A 15,308-nucleotide genomic window follows, 5' to 3' on the forward strand; every position below is an offset into this window, starting at 1 on the left:
GGAGGGTTTATATGAGCAAGAATTGTTGAAACCAAGGTTGGATAAAGCACAGGGACAAAGAGCCAAATGAATGGAAACACATGAACTATGAACCAAAGGCTGAGGGGCCCCCAACTGGATCAGGCCCTCTGAATAGGTGAGACAGTTGATTGGCTTGATCTGTTTGGGAGGCATCTAGGCAGTGATACTAGGTCCTGGGCTCATTGCATGAGTTAGATGTTTGAAACCTGGAACTTATGCAGGGACGCTTGGCTCAATCTGGGAGGAGGGGACTGGACCTGCCTGGACTGAGTCTACCAGGTCAATCTCAGTCCTCAGGGGAAGCCTTCTCTGGAGAAGGTGGGAATGGGGGTGAGCTGGGGGAAGGGGAGGGGGCAGGAAGGGGGAGAACAAGGGAATTGTGGCTGTTATGTAGATCTGAATAGTATTGTAAAATAAAATAAAATAATAAAAAAAATACAAGAAGCTTACGAACACCAAACAGAATAGACCCCAAATAGTCCTCCACCACATAATGATCAAGCACTAAAAACAAAAAAAAAAAAAGAGCAGCAAAGAAAAAGCAATGATATAAAGCAGACATCATAATAACAAATTCTCAAAGAACTCTGAAACCAGAAGGTCGGAAAATATGCAGAAACTAAGAGACATGAATGCACAGACTACTATACAGCAAAATTTTCAATCATTATAGACAGAGTACTCAAAATAGTCCAAAACAAAACCAGATTTAAACAATATCTATCTATAAATCTAGCCCTACAGAAAGCATGAGATGGAAAACTCCAACTAAGAAGTAGATGAATCCAGCAAAATATAGCAATAGATAACCCCACAGAAACAAATCCCAAAGAAGTAAATACACACTACCATCAAAGAAAAAATAACAGAAATTAACAATCACTGGTTATGGTAGTATTTTATTTGTACTGAAATGTGATTTTAATTGTATGTTAATAAATAAAGTTGCCAGGAGGTCTGAGCTATTAGAGCCATAGAAAGAGTGTGGTGGTGGTGGTGGTGGTGTGGTGGTGGTGGTGGTAACGCCTTTAATCCAGCACTGGTAGCAGAGCTAGGTAAGTCTCTGGTGTCAGGATACAGTCAGCATTGGAGACACATGCCTTTAAGACCTGGAGGGCTGTATTTACAGGCAGTGATGAGGCAGTCATGTGTATGGGTTTACAACCAATGAGAAGGCAGAACAGAAAGACTATATCAAGATAAACACACATGAAGTAGGTTTCTTTCGGAGAGGTAGGACCACCGCAGCAGGAAGGGTAAGGTTTTAGCTTTGAGCTCTGACCTCTTGGCTTTCTCTTTTACATTGGTTCTGTGTTTCTTATTTAATAAGACAGTTGGTTACATCTATAACTGGTCATTAATATCCATCAATATGAATGGACTCAATTTGCCTATAGAAAGACACAGGCTAACAGAATGGATATGAAAACAGGATCTGTCCTTTGGCTGCATTCAAGAAACATACCTCAACCCCAAAGATAGACATTACCTCAGAGTAAAAGGTTGGGAAAAAAACTTTCCAATCAAATGGACTGAAGAATCAAACTGGTATTGCTATCCTAATATCCAACAAAATAGACTTCAAACTGAAATCAATCAAAAGAGATTGAGAAGGACATTACAAATTTATCATGGGAAAAGTCCATCAAGATGAAGTCTCAATTCTGAACACATATGCCCCAAATACAAGGGTACCCATACATATAATAGAAACTTTATCAAAGCTTAATCACACATCAGACCCCACACAGTAATAGTGGGAGATTTCAACAACCAATTCTCACCAATAGACAAGTCTGCCAGTCAGAAACTTAATAGAGAAATAAGGGATCTAACAGACCTTATGACTCAAATAGACATAATAGATTTCTATGGAACATTCCACCCTAACACAAAAGAATATACCTTCTTCTCAGCACCCCATGGAACCTTCCCTAAAATTGACCACATATTCAGCACAAAGCAAACCTCAACAGATGCAAAAAAGTAGAATAACCTCCTGTGTTTTATTGAACCACTATGGCTTTAAGTTACAATTCAACAACAACACAAATTACAGACACCCTACAAACTCATGGAAACTGAATAATGCTCAGCTGAATCACCAATGGGTCAAGAAAGAAAGAAATTAAAGACTTACTAAAATTAAATGAAAATGAAAGTACAACATACCTGAACTTAGGGGACACTATGGAAGCAGTGCTAAGAGGGAAATTCATAGCACTAAATGCCCACATAAAAAAGATGGAGAATTCCCACACTAGCAACTTAACAGCACAACTGAAAGCTCTAGAACAAAAAGAAGCAAACTCAGGGAGGAGGGAATAGATGCCAGGAAATAATCAAATTGAGAGCTGAAATCAGTAAAATAGAACAATACAAAGAATCAATGTAACAAAGGGTTGGTTCTTTGGGAAAATCAATAAGACAGACAAACCCTTATCCAAACTAACCAAAAGGCAGAGAGAGAATGTCCAAATTAATAAAAGCAGAAATGAAAAAGGAGACATAACAACAGACACTGAGGAAATCCAGAGAATTATCAGGTCATTCTTCAAAAACCTATAGTCCACAAAATTGGAAAATCTAAAAGAAATGGAAATTTTTCTGGAGACGTACCACATATCAAAATTAAATCAAGACCAGATAAATAATTTAAATAGACCTATAATCCCTAAGTAAACAGAAACAGGTCTTGAAAGTCTCCCAATCAAAAATAAGCCCAGTACCAGATGGTTTTAGCACAGAATTCTACCAGAATCTCAAAGAAGAGCTAATACCAATACTCTTTGAACTGTTCCACACAATAGAAACAAAGGAACCTTGCCAAACTCTTTTTATGAGGCTACAGTTACCCTGATATCCAATCCACACAAAAATGCAACAAAGAAAGAGAATTACTGACCAATCTCCTTCATGAACATTGATATAAAAATACTCAATAAAATACAAGCAAACCAAATCCAAGAACACATAAAAACAAATCATCCACCATGACCAAGTAGTCTTCATCCCAGAAATGTATAGGTGGCTCAACATACAAAAATGTGTCAATTTAATTCACCATATAAGTAAACTGAAAGAAAAAAAAACACATGATGATCTCAGTAGATGCTGAAAAAGCCTTCCACAAAATCCAACACCCCTTCATGATAAGGTCTGGGAGAGATCAGAAAAACAAGAAACATACTAAAGCATAATAAAGGCGATTTACAGCAAGCTGACAGACAACAGCAAATTAAATGGAAAGAAACTCAAACTGATTCCACTAAAATCAGGTACAAGACAAGGCTGTCCATTCTCTCCATATCTATTCATTGTAGTACTCAAAGTTCTATCGAGCAATAAGACAACAAAAGGAGATCAAGTGGATACAAATTGGAAAGGAAGAAATCAAACTTTCCCTATCTGCAGATGATATGATAGTCTACATAAGTGACCCCAAAAATTCTACCAGAGCACCCCTACAGCTGATAAACACCTTCAGCAATGTGGCAAGACACAAGATTAACTCAAAAAAAATCAGTAGCTTTCCTATGTACAAATGATAAATGAGATGACAAAGAAATCAGAGAAACATCACACTTCATAATACACACAAAAAATATGAAATTCCTTGGGGTAAATCTACCTAAGCAAGTGGAAGACCCATATGACAATAACGTTAAGTGTTTGAAGAAAGAAGTTGAAGAAGATATCAGAAAATGGAAAGATCTCCCATGCTCATGGATATGTAGGATTAACATAGTAAAAATGGCAATCTTACCAAAGGCAATCTACAGATTCAATGCAATCCCCATCAAAATCCCAACACAATTCTTCACAGACTTGGAAAGAACATTATTCAACTTCATATGGAAAAACAAAAAACCCAGGACAGCTAGCAGAATCTTGTGCAATAAAGCAACCTCTGGAGGCATTACTATCCCTGACCTCAAGCTCTACTATGGAGCTATAGTAACAAAAACAGCTTGGCTCTGGCATAAGAAATGACATGTGGACCAATGGAGTTCAAATGAAGACCCTGATATTAATCCACACACCTATGAACACCTAATTTTTTACAAAGAAGCCAAGACTGTATAATGGAAAAAAGAAAGCAGCTTCAACAGATTGTGCTGGCATAACTGGATGTCAACATGTAGAAGATTACAAATAGATCCATATCTATCACTATGCATGAAACTCAATTCCAAGTGGATCAAAGACCTCAACATAAATCCATTTACACTGAACCTGATAGAAGGGAAATTAGGAGGTAGCCTTGAATGAACTGGCTCAGGAAACCACTTCCTTAATATAACACCAGTAGCACAGCTGCTGAGAGCAACATTTAATAAATGGGACCCCCTGAAACTGAGAAGCTTCTGTAAGGCAAAGGACACAGTAAATAAGACAAAATCACAGCCTACAGAATAGGAAAAGATCTCCAACTCAAAATCTGACAGAGGACTGATCTCCAAAATATATAAGGAACTCAAGAAACTATATATCAAAATATCAACAATCCAATTAAAAAATGGGCTACAGAACTAAACAGAGAATTCTCAACAGAAGAATCCCAAATGACCAAAAGACATTTATGGAATTGCTGAACATTCTTAGTCATCTAGGAAATGCAAATCAAAATGACTCTTAGATATCATATTACACCTGTTAGAATGGCTAAGATCAAAAACACTGATGACAGCTCATGTTGGAGAGGATGTGGAACAAGGGAACACTTCTCCACTGTTAATGGGAATTCAAACTTGTACAGCCACTTTGGAAATCAGCATGGCAATTTCTCAGAAAATTGGTCATCAATCTATCTCAAGACGCAATGATACCACTCTTAGGCATATACCCAAGGAATGCTCAATCATACCACAAGGACACTTGCTCAACTATGTTCATAGCAGCATTAGTTGTAATAGCCAGAACCTGAAAACAACCTAGATGCCCCTCAACCAAAGAATGGATAAAGAAATTGTGATACATTACACAATGGAGTACTGTTGCTAGAGTTTTCCTGGCTTGGCCACAGTCAGGACAAATCTTTGTCACCCGCCAGTCCCACAGCCGCTCAGACCCAACCAAGTAAACACAGAGACTTATATTGCATACAAACTGTATGGCCATGGCAGGCTTTTTGTTAACTGTTCTTATATCTTATATTAACCCATTTTTATAAATCTATACCTTGCCACATGGCTGGTGGCTTACCGGCGTCTTTACATGCTGCTTGTCCTGGCGGCGGCTGCAGTGTCTCTCCCTCCTTCTTCCTGTTTCCCCAATTCTCCTCTCTCTTTGTCCCGCCTATACTTCCTGCCTGGTCACTGCCCACTTATTGCCCTGGCAAGCATGGCCCTTGGGTTAGCAGGGGGTGCGTGCTGGAGCTTGGAGCTGATGTAAAGCACTGAGTGGGGAGAGGAAAGTTAGATGGTGGAAGATCTGTCGGATCCACAGGAAATGGAAATGATGGTCAGGGAAGGCTGCCATAGGTGTTCTGCTGCAGAGCTTGGAATGATACTGAAGGATTAGATCTGGGAGTACAGAGGGAGACCTGTAGGCAGCCTACCTGGTTTTCTGGCAGGTGTGGCTTGTGAGTTAGCAAGAGGTGCCTGCTGGAGTTAAGGGCTGGGATAAAGTGTCAAGTTGGGGAGGAAGCTTAGGAGGATATGGTTTGTGGGATACAAGGGTTGGAAGGCTGCAGCTGGTTTCTGCTGCAGCACTAGTGATGAGACTGGGGGATTGGATTTGGAGGGGACTAAGGAGTGGTGAAGGTCTTCAGTTGGCTTACCTTTTCCCATCTTGCTCAGCTAGTATGTTCCCACTGAATCCAACAAACATTTGTTGAGCACCCACATGAACCAGGTACAGTTCTGGGCTTTAGGAATAAAACACTGAAATAATTCAGATAAAATTCTTTCCTTTGTAGGACATGTATTTTGTGTTAATATCCTCTAGGAAGGAAACAGACGGCAAAAAAGTAAATACAAAACAAACCTTTGGGACATTCTCATCTTCACTGGACAGCAAAATGAAGAGGAGCCAGGAACAATAGAGTGAGAAATCACAGGAATGGAATAGCTAACCCCAAGTGTCAGACTCAAGAGGAAAAAGCAACTGAGTGTTTTTTAACTCTTCTTAAAATAAAGGTTGGACTTCTGAATATCTGTTGAGAAGTGCAAGATGAATACATCCAGTTATCATCATCATCATCACCACTTGGTGAGCAGTATTACTATTCCTCACAGTGAAATAGTAAACCATATTCAGATGCAATGCAAGACATGAGGTAACACAGTAGTTATTGGATCTTGGTAAGGTTTTTTACCAAGATGAGTCAAGATGTAGTAAGCAACCAGAATTGGCTTGAGCAGACTTAGTGGGTACTCTCCGACCAACCTTTCAGAGTGAATGCCACACACTGAGTACTCAGTGGCACTACACATTGTTTGCTGTGTGTAATTCTGATAATTAAATGTCCAGTCTTGTTTAGACAAGGTAAGCCCTCTACCCTGAGTTGTATCTCCAGCCCTACACATTACTGTTGAAAAGAGAGTTTCACCATTAGTATCTTATATTAAGTAATGGAATTTATCAATAATGTATTCTTCCTGAGATTCAAAGTTATAGAGTTTCCTCTAGATGTTTTAAAATAATTCCATATACACAAGTACTATGATTGTTGATGTATAAACATAATAACAAGAGTACATTGTTACTTAATACATACACATAATAAATACATCTTTAACTCAGTAATACACAAAATTTAGATGGCATCTTACTTTATTAAATTTTAAATAACATAGTACTTCAGGTTGAAAATTGCAGAGAAATTAATCTGAATCTGACTTTATAGGAATATAATTTTCCTGAAAAGTAAATTTATTTGTGTCAAATGCCTTTAAAATGTGTTTGTTTTTACTTGTATTGTTTTTCCCTCAATTTAATTGTAGTGCATTTAATGGGGTAGAAATCATTTTTAAAAGAGCACAAAAGAATGAAATTTTAAGGAGAAATATATACAAATCTATACAACAAATATGTACAAATATGCACAACATTAGTTGGGTAAGTATTAGTATAAAATTTGTAAAATACTCATATTTTCTAACTTTCAGTGTTTTCTGACTGATTATTGTAAAGTTCAACAGTTCACAATAGCTTCTCAACATCGCAGTGTTTCCTACACGTGGGATTATAGCTGCTCACCTGTGCAGTGGACTGAGCTTCTAGGAGCTTAAACACCCAAGTTTCTGGGTTGATTTTTCCTTATTTTCTGAACTCAATTTAGGCCAATGAAAATATTTTAAAATACTTGATGGATTTGGGCCTCATTCTCATTACCAGTGTTCCCTTTTAGCAGTCTTGTTCTCAAAATCACACTGAGATCACTTTTGTTAGAATACAACTGGGTGGCCCTGAATAGAGTCTCTAGGATGGCATAATTAATACAGACAGCATCTTGCTTAAAGATTTATTTGCATGTGGTCAGCATCTCCTGTCTTCCAGCCTTACCTGGAGTGAAAGGTGACCTTGATATGTTACTTCTTCTTCTACTTCCTGAGCACTAATATTGCAGGTGTGCAATACGACATCTGCTGTATGTGGTGCGTGGGATTGAACCCATGGTTCCTGCATGCTATTGTAAGCACTCACCCATGGATCGACTTCTTCAACCCAAGAATGTGGAAGAGTTCTGTCAACATTTTAGTGCTAGGGTCGCAGGGTGTGATAATCTAATATGATGGTAGTGGCTCAGGGTCACCAAAGCTCAGAATGAGAAGTTCAGTGGATAGAGAAGAGTCCCATCTAATCACCAAGTAGAGCAGCCATTTCTTCTCATAACTGAGTTGTTTGTTGTTGTTGTTTTCAGTGTTTGGGATACAGAAGCTCAGTCATGCTTGATAAGCACTCTCCTACTAAACTATGCCTACAGCGTTCAAAGCTAACTTATATTTCCATCAGCCACACAGTATCTTATGTCTCACATTTCACAAGCTTGGGGTTTTCTTCTCTATTAAATCTGTTCACTCAGGTAGGCTTACCCTCAATAACCATTTTGAGGAATTCAAACTCGTGGACATCCTTCCCTATGTAGTAATGAAGTCCCACTTTCTCCAGTTCCCATAACCTCTGTAAGGACAACTCCCAAACGTGGCACAAGGAGCAGCAGAAGTTACAGCGTGTGAGTAGGTAGAGGGTGGCATGTCAGTTTGCCTCTGCCCTTTAAAAGCCACTGGGGGTGCACCAGCAGGGCTGGCTTTTCACTCACTGCCTCTTACATATGGCCCAGGCATACTTTCAGCACCAGTATCTTTGGGAGAGGTGTGAAAAAGACTTTGCTCTGAGTCCAGGAGAGTGGGCTGTTCGAATCCTCCTGGAGACAAAAGAAAGAATTGGTTCCAGTGCCTTTTTCAATCCTAACAGCTTTCAGATGACACATTGAGAGTCATTTATACAGACTTGAATATACCCAAGAGTGTTCCTCGCCAAGCCTTCCCACAGTCTACATGAGCCAATGCAGATCACTTTATTTTAAAAGGTTACATGTTATACAAAACCCACACACGTAGCTGTCTTAGATTTTTCTCTACCCCTTTCGGACTTCTCTGAGGTCTCCTTGATCTTTTCAATGCATAACTATAGGTTAATTGCAATGATTGTTTTGGTAGGTCACTTTGAAAGGTAGTCATTATTGTCAAAGCTGCTCAGTTCAGCAATACAACCCGTTAGTCACTGCTCTGACCAGTAGACAAGTCAACAAGAATTTCTAAAATCAACACTTTTAGCTACTTTCCTTTAGATCGGTCACCAGACCAACACAATCTTCAATCTATACCCTCAATTGCTTCCTTCATCCTGATAGAAAACCCCTGCAGTTGTCTTGGAATCTCCCCCTTGACCTATGAGACTACTGTGTTGAACTGCCTCTCAGCAACCAGAAAGTGCCCTTACCATCTTGAAAGGCCCTATGCTTTCCTTTCAGTATGTTTAGCACCATACAACTGACATACTTCTGTGGTGATATATTCAAGAGGTAAAACATTAGACTCAATGCCTTGCCCCATAAAATCCTTGGTCTCCTTTAAATAAGGTTTTAATAATTGAACAGAAATAGTATTTTGTTCTTACTTATTTGTTATCATACTCCCTATTTTACTCTGGCATGATGCCTTTCATTCTGCTGTGTTTTTTTTTTTAAGCTTTATTTTATATATATTTTTGTCCATCTCTAAACTACCTAGGCATTTGGTAGTTTTAAAAGAGATTTACCTATATAGCATTTTAGAGATACCAGATTAATCACTTTGTTGCCACAACTATGACCTGTTTTATGAATAGATTTTCAAGAAATAGCAGCCAAGGGAAGCAGAGGCAAAAGTTAACCAGGAACTTTTGGTCATTTCTTATTTTTAGCTTCTTTTATTACTCTGCCGAATGCCAGTTTTAGCCTTATTTGATTAAGCATATATAATTTTCACTAATATAAATTCTATGGTTCAAATAATTCCAATTCAATTGGTATTACAAAATTGCAGTTTCAGCTTGCTAGTTGACCTGAAATCCCATACTTCATATATGCAAACAGAATTAAAATGTAATTCCTCTACCTGGAAACATACAGTTAAACTAGATCTTCATAAATATAAATATTTAAAAATCACTAAAAGAAACTATATATACATATGTTCATAATCTTATTTATGAAATAAGGGCATACATTTATATTTTGAAGAACATAATTTAAATTTTATAACATTACAAACTAAATTTTATTTATAAATTAAGAATATGACTTCACATACATATATATGTGTTGTGCATATTTTCCTAGATTTTTTAAATGCACACTTAACAAAATATGTATACATATTCAATTTTTAGATTTCATGTTTGAGTCTGCTACTAAGTGCAGTGAGCAATTTTTCAAATCAGTTTTTATATTATTTATTTGCTGGAAATGAAAACAACATGAAATTATACTTTAATAGTGGATTGCCGATGCAATTATAAGTTATTTTCCCCAACCATCTCTATTTTTGGTAGATGATTAGTGCCCCGTGGGATCCAGAGACTTCTCTGAGCGAGAGCTGTTTGTTTTCTGCATGCTGCAATTATATATTACACATACACCAATGATGAGTAGCCTCATGTGTTGGGATAAATATGTTATTATAAGTTCAAATGCTTAGATACTTTTTCGATGTTTATTTGAGCTGAGCAAAACATAGTGGTTTGAGTTCACAGGGGGCTTTCAGAAACCTTTTGGGGGAGATTTTCAGCTCACAGGGGTTTGCAAGCAGATGGCATATGCAAGCAATCACACTTCTCCTTGGTGGGAGGAATGGCATTCTCAGGGTAATAAAATAAGAGAGAGAGGTGCCATGGCAAGTCTGTTCTCAGAGGCTCTGCTTGGGCTTTCCTCACAAAGCAGAGGCACTAAATACAAGCTTCAGGGGTAATATGGAATCAGAACACAGTGGGGTTCTTTTCACATCTCCATACTAGACTACCACCACTCTCCCTCTGGCAGAATCAAGTTAAACCATCCCAGGGTTAAGACTGAGGCAAGACATTTCAGGAATTTGATATGATTGGGTTCAGGAACACCAATCACTTGTCCTCATGGCATGCCCTTTTGGAGCTTTAGGGAAAAAATAATGGCAAATGACTACCTTTCAAATAGTTGGATCAGCATTCAGTTTTTCACTGTAGAGAGCTCAGAAGGTCTGGGTTCACATATATGCAACAAGAGCCCGACACCTCCCAGCCCTCTCCATTTTCTCCAGCTGAATCCTGGCTGATGCTTCAGTCCAGTTTTGTAAGAACTCAAATTAGTAACAAAAAAATAAATAAATAAAGATAAAGAAATATTATGCTCAAGCCCAAAAGCCTTCATCTGTTTCATGAAGTAACAAGTTGAGGTGAGTAAGGAGTGGAACAGGAGAGAAAACTGGAAAAAATGAAAGAGGAAGAGAAGGGAGGTGGGAGGAGAGATAAGTGGAGAATAAACAAAAGTCAAAACTGATGAGGAAGACAGGAGAGAAGATGTGGGAAAGACTGCATCTATCCTGCTCCCCTGACTCAAACTCTGACCTAACAGAACATCCCAACTACCCTTCCTCCTGAGGAGGGTTATCATGACAGAAACAGGGCAAAGAAAACAAAAGATTTTTCAGTCCTCTCCTCTCCACCAATATAGTGTTCATCGAGTCTGACGCTAAGTGGTTCCCTCTAGGAAATCATAAGCCTGTTGTAGACATGTTAGGAGCAGAGTCAGCAGAGTTCCTCTCAGACATGGGTTTGACCACAGAATCTCACAAATAAACCAAAACACACTCATATCATTCTGGTCAAACTAGAAATAAGCTTTCCAAGATGGCTTGAAGGACAATTTGCAAGACTCCACAGTCACCTTACACTCTTACTTTACATGCTTATTCTCTACAAAAGCGCCTCTCAAAGAAATGGTCTGTCTCTACACAAACATGACTCCTCACAAACAGTTATTTAAAAGAAGTAACGTAGGTCACTGCTGAATGAATATAGCATCCACACTCACTTCCTGAATGCTGAAATAGAATGCTGCACACATTGGTTGAGCAGCCCACCGTGAGAACCTGGAACTGAAGATAATGTCAAATCCTGAAATTTAGTTCTTCTTCATCTTCTCACTGAGTGGAGACTAAACCTAGGGCATCTTAAATACAAAGTATGTGCTCCACCACTAAGCCACCTATCCTGGCTTCTGTCTTTCATCTTTGCCCAGCACTATACTGTACTTTTTGAGGTTCAGCTACTATAACAAAACTAGCATGATTTTTTTTTCCTTTTCACAGTTTTCCCTGATAGCAGATTCAGTCATTATTTTTCTTTTCCCATTGTGTCACAAACTTTCATATATGCACTTTGAATGCGTTATGAAATAAAATGAAGGTTACTTGAACACCATCCCTGCAGTACTGTGACAGTTGATCCGATAACTGAGATTGAGTGACAGGCAGGTAGCTTGCACAGTATGAATACTTTGGATAAAAAAAATGATACTGATTTCACATCTGGAGAAGTGTGGGCCAGATGGTTCAAGATTTCATTGTATTATGTATTCATTCATTTTCTATTTTCTGTTTGTTCATTTATTCAATCATTCTGTAGAAGCTTTTCACTATACAGTCCAGACTAGCTTTTTTTTTTTTCATTTTTTTTTTCAGACAGCTTTTTTTTTTTTTTTTTTTTCAAAACTGTGATTGTAGACTCAGGCTACTCTTTTACATCCAAGTATTTCAAAGAAAGTGACTTGCATCACAAAGGACAACTCTGGTCAGAAGAGAACTCGACCTACTTTGCCACTATTCAGTTTACCTAACTGATTCTTGTGTATGCAACATATTACATAAGTGAAAAATTACCATGATAAATCTTAAAATGTGAGAGAGAAATCCATGAAATTAATACATCATTTATTGGAAGTTTCTTTTTAAAGGCAATGCCAATTCCAATCATTTATGTTAACAGCTTACAATTTATGCCTAATTAGCATCCTGCTCAAAAGCAAATGCACATTTTTAAATGCAAAGTTGTATCTTATTAGAACGCACAACTTCATTCAGATATGCACATGCTCACTGTGTGGTTCATGCACCATGAAGGGAGGGAAGAAAGGAAGGGACCAAGAAGATGAAGAATGGAAGAGGGAAGAGATAATTAGTGAAGAAACCTGCACATAGAGAAAAGTCTACTTTCTGTATTCATTTTTTCATTGTTTAAAACACACAATAGAAAATGGACTTTAGAGGAACACAAATGAAATTCAGTGGACATTGATGATTCATGATTAGTAATGAATAAAATTTAGTTTCTTGGTTGTAACAATTCTAGTGGCAATGTAAGATATTAACAATATAGAAAGATGAATGAATGTTAACGATATAGAAAAAATATAATGGAACTATTGTGCGCTGTTCCTTGCATCTGAAACTACTATAAAACAAAAATATTTATTTAAAGCCAAAGAACAGTAAAAATCACTTGCTAATTATGTTCACATTTCAATTATTGGCCTATAGTCTTAGAATAATTTTGGTTCATGTTAAACTCTCAGCGAATATTATTAGAAATATTATGAATAAATATTCTTTATACACATTTAAGAGATGAAGGACTTGATATAATAATGTCAAGAAAGTCTTAGGAACATTTAGTTGGTGGCTGACCTTGGTAAAGACAGGATATCCTGATGATCTCTCAGACACTTTCTTCTGGACCTTTGTTTCCTCATCTGTGACCACAAAATGATCTTTCCTAATCATGGTAAGGAGTGGGCAGATTATTACTATGGCGTGTTTAGAGCTACCCTCAGAATATAGAGACAGTTCACGACATATCATTACATTATTATTAAGTAGAGCTTCAGAAAGGGAAAATTATGGATAGGATTTATAAAATGGAGGAGAAACAGAAAGTTTCAAAAGGGAAATCATCAGATAAACAAAACAATCTAGCAGACATTTGGCAATAGAATTTGTAATATATCAAGAGGAAGTCACCAGTTTACATCATGTTAATAAATGTTTGTGGGGATGTAGTGAAAGAATGCAGCCAAACTTCCATCCCTGAAGAAATAACCACAGGTGAAGAAAAACACATTATAGAAATTGAGTAAGGGTAACAAAAAAGAGGAAATGGTACTTGTAGTCTGGAAGATAAGAGGAAAGAATCTATAATGAAGAAGGGGAGTTCCAGCCAGGCTGAACAGCTGAGAGGAGATCCAATAAAGTAAGCTCCAAGGAGAGCAAGAATAGTCAGTCAACACCCGATGTCATTTAAAGCAACACAATGCTGAGGGTGAGGGGTAGAGCCAAACAGAATTATTTTCACTGGTTGTATATGCAATTCTGTATCTTCTATTCCTTGATTATAAGGTGTCCCAGGGAAAAATGCCATTTATGTGTGCCAGAGCATTATCATGGCAGATGTGCAAGAAGATGTGGTGAATTAAAAAATAAAATAATTCTTTAAATGATGCAACAATTTTTAAGTACTATATTGTAATGTAACCATTATGTGGCCAAGAATCAGGATTGGTCAAAAATTTCATTAGCATATTTCCTTTTAGTGACAAATGTTAGAAACTGGAGCTTCATTATTTTAAACTAGAAACATTATTTTTTTTTCTGTTAAGAAAAAAAAAAACAATTCACTAATAAACACTACCAAGTAAGTCCAACATTAACTACATTTAGCTTTTACACAAGGAGTGGCCAACTTCTTGAGTACCTCCAAGAACATGATCATCAGGGCAGATCATCCTTTGCAATTCCTCTTACTTTGTCAATTTACCTTGCTGACAAAATAAAGTACTCATCTTTCCCAGCTTATTGAAGCATATTCTCCAATAAGATTGCTTTCTTGTGCATAACATTCTACTGTACAAACCATGGTTTGTAAGTAATAGCATTATATTATGAAAAATGCTGTGGAATAAACTTTTATGTTAATGTGCAAATAAAATTTCTAGTATTGTTTTTCATGTTAGGTCTTGAGGTGGTAAAGAATAGAAGTATGCTAAATTCATATCTTATGTGAAGAGTATTATCTATTTTCTTTCTGATTATGAACAGTGTCAAATAATTTATAGAAGACATAAAGCTATCAGAACACTATCAATATTTTTGAAATGTAAGTCTAATGCTTAATAAAGGGCACATTTACAAAAGCACTTTTCTGGCCCTGTCTTCTGTGATGATATATTGTGTACCCTAATAAACATATCTGATGATCAGAGGACAGAGCCAGCCACTAGATTAGACACAGAGGTCAGACAGTGGTGGCACACACCGTTAACCCTCTCACTCAGAAGGCAGAGATCCATCTGGATCTCTGTGAGTTCAAGGCCACCCTGGAATACATGAGATTGACTCAGTCTAGGAGAGAAACAGAGCCAGGCAGTGGTGGCACACACCTTTAATCCCAGCACTTGAGATCTTATGCCTTTGCTTGGGAAGCACATGCCTTTAATCCCAGGAAGTAGTGTGGCAGGGCAAGGAACAGGAACAAAAGTCTCTTTTTGTCTAAGGCCTTTCAGGTGAGGACTCAGAAGCTTTCAGGATTGGCTGAGGAGTTGGTGAGGTGAGGTTGGCTGTGGCTTGTTCTGCTTCTCTGATCTTTCAGCTTTTACCCCAATATCTGGCTCAGGGTTTTTTTTTTTATTAATAACACTGCTTAAGATTCAAACTACAGTCTTCAAACATTTTCTCAGCAAAAATATTCATATTCTTGGCCTGGCAGTTCAT

Source organism: Peromyscus leucopus, chromosome 14 (genome assembly GCF_004664715.2).
Source record: "Peromyscus leucopus breed LL Stock chromosome 14, UCI_PerLeu_2.1, whole genome shotgun sequence".
Taxonomy (NCBI): Eukaryota; Metazoa; Chordata; class Mammalia; order Rodentia; family Cricetidae; genus Peromyscus; species Peromyscus leucopus.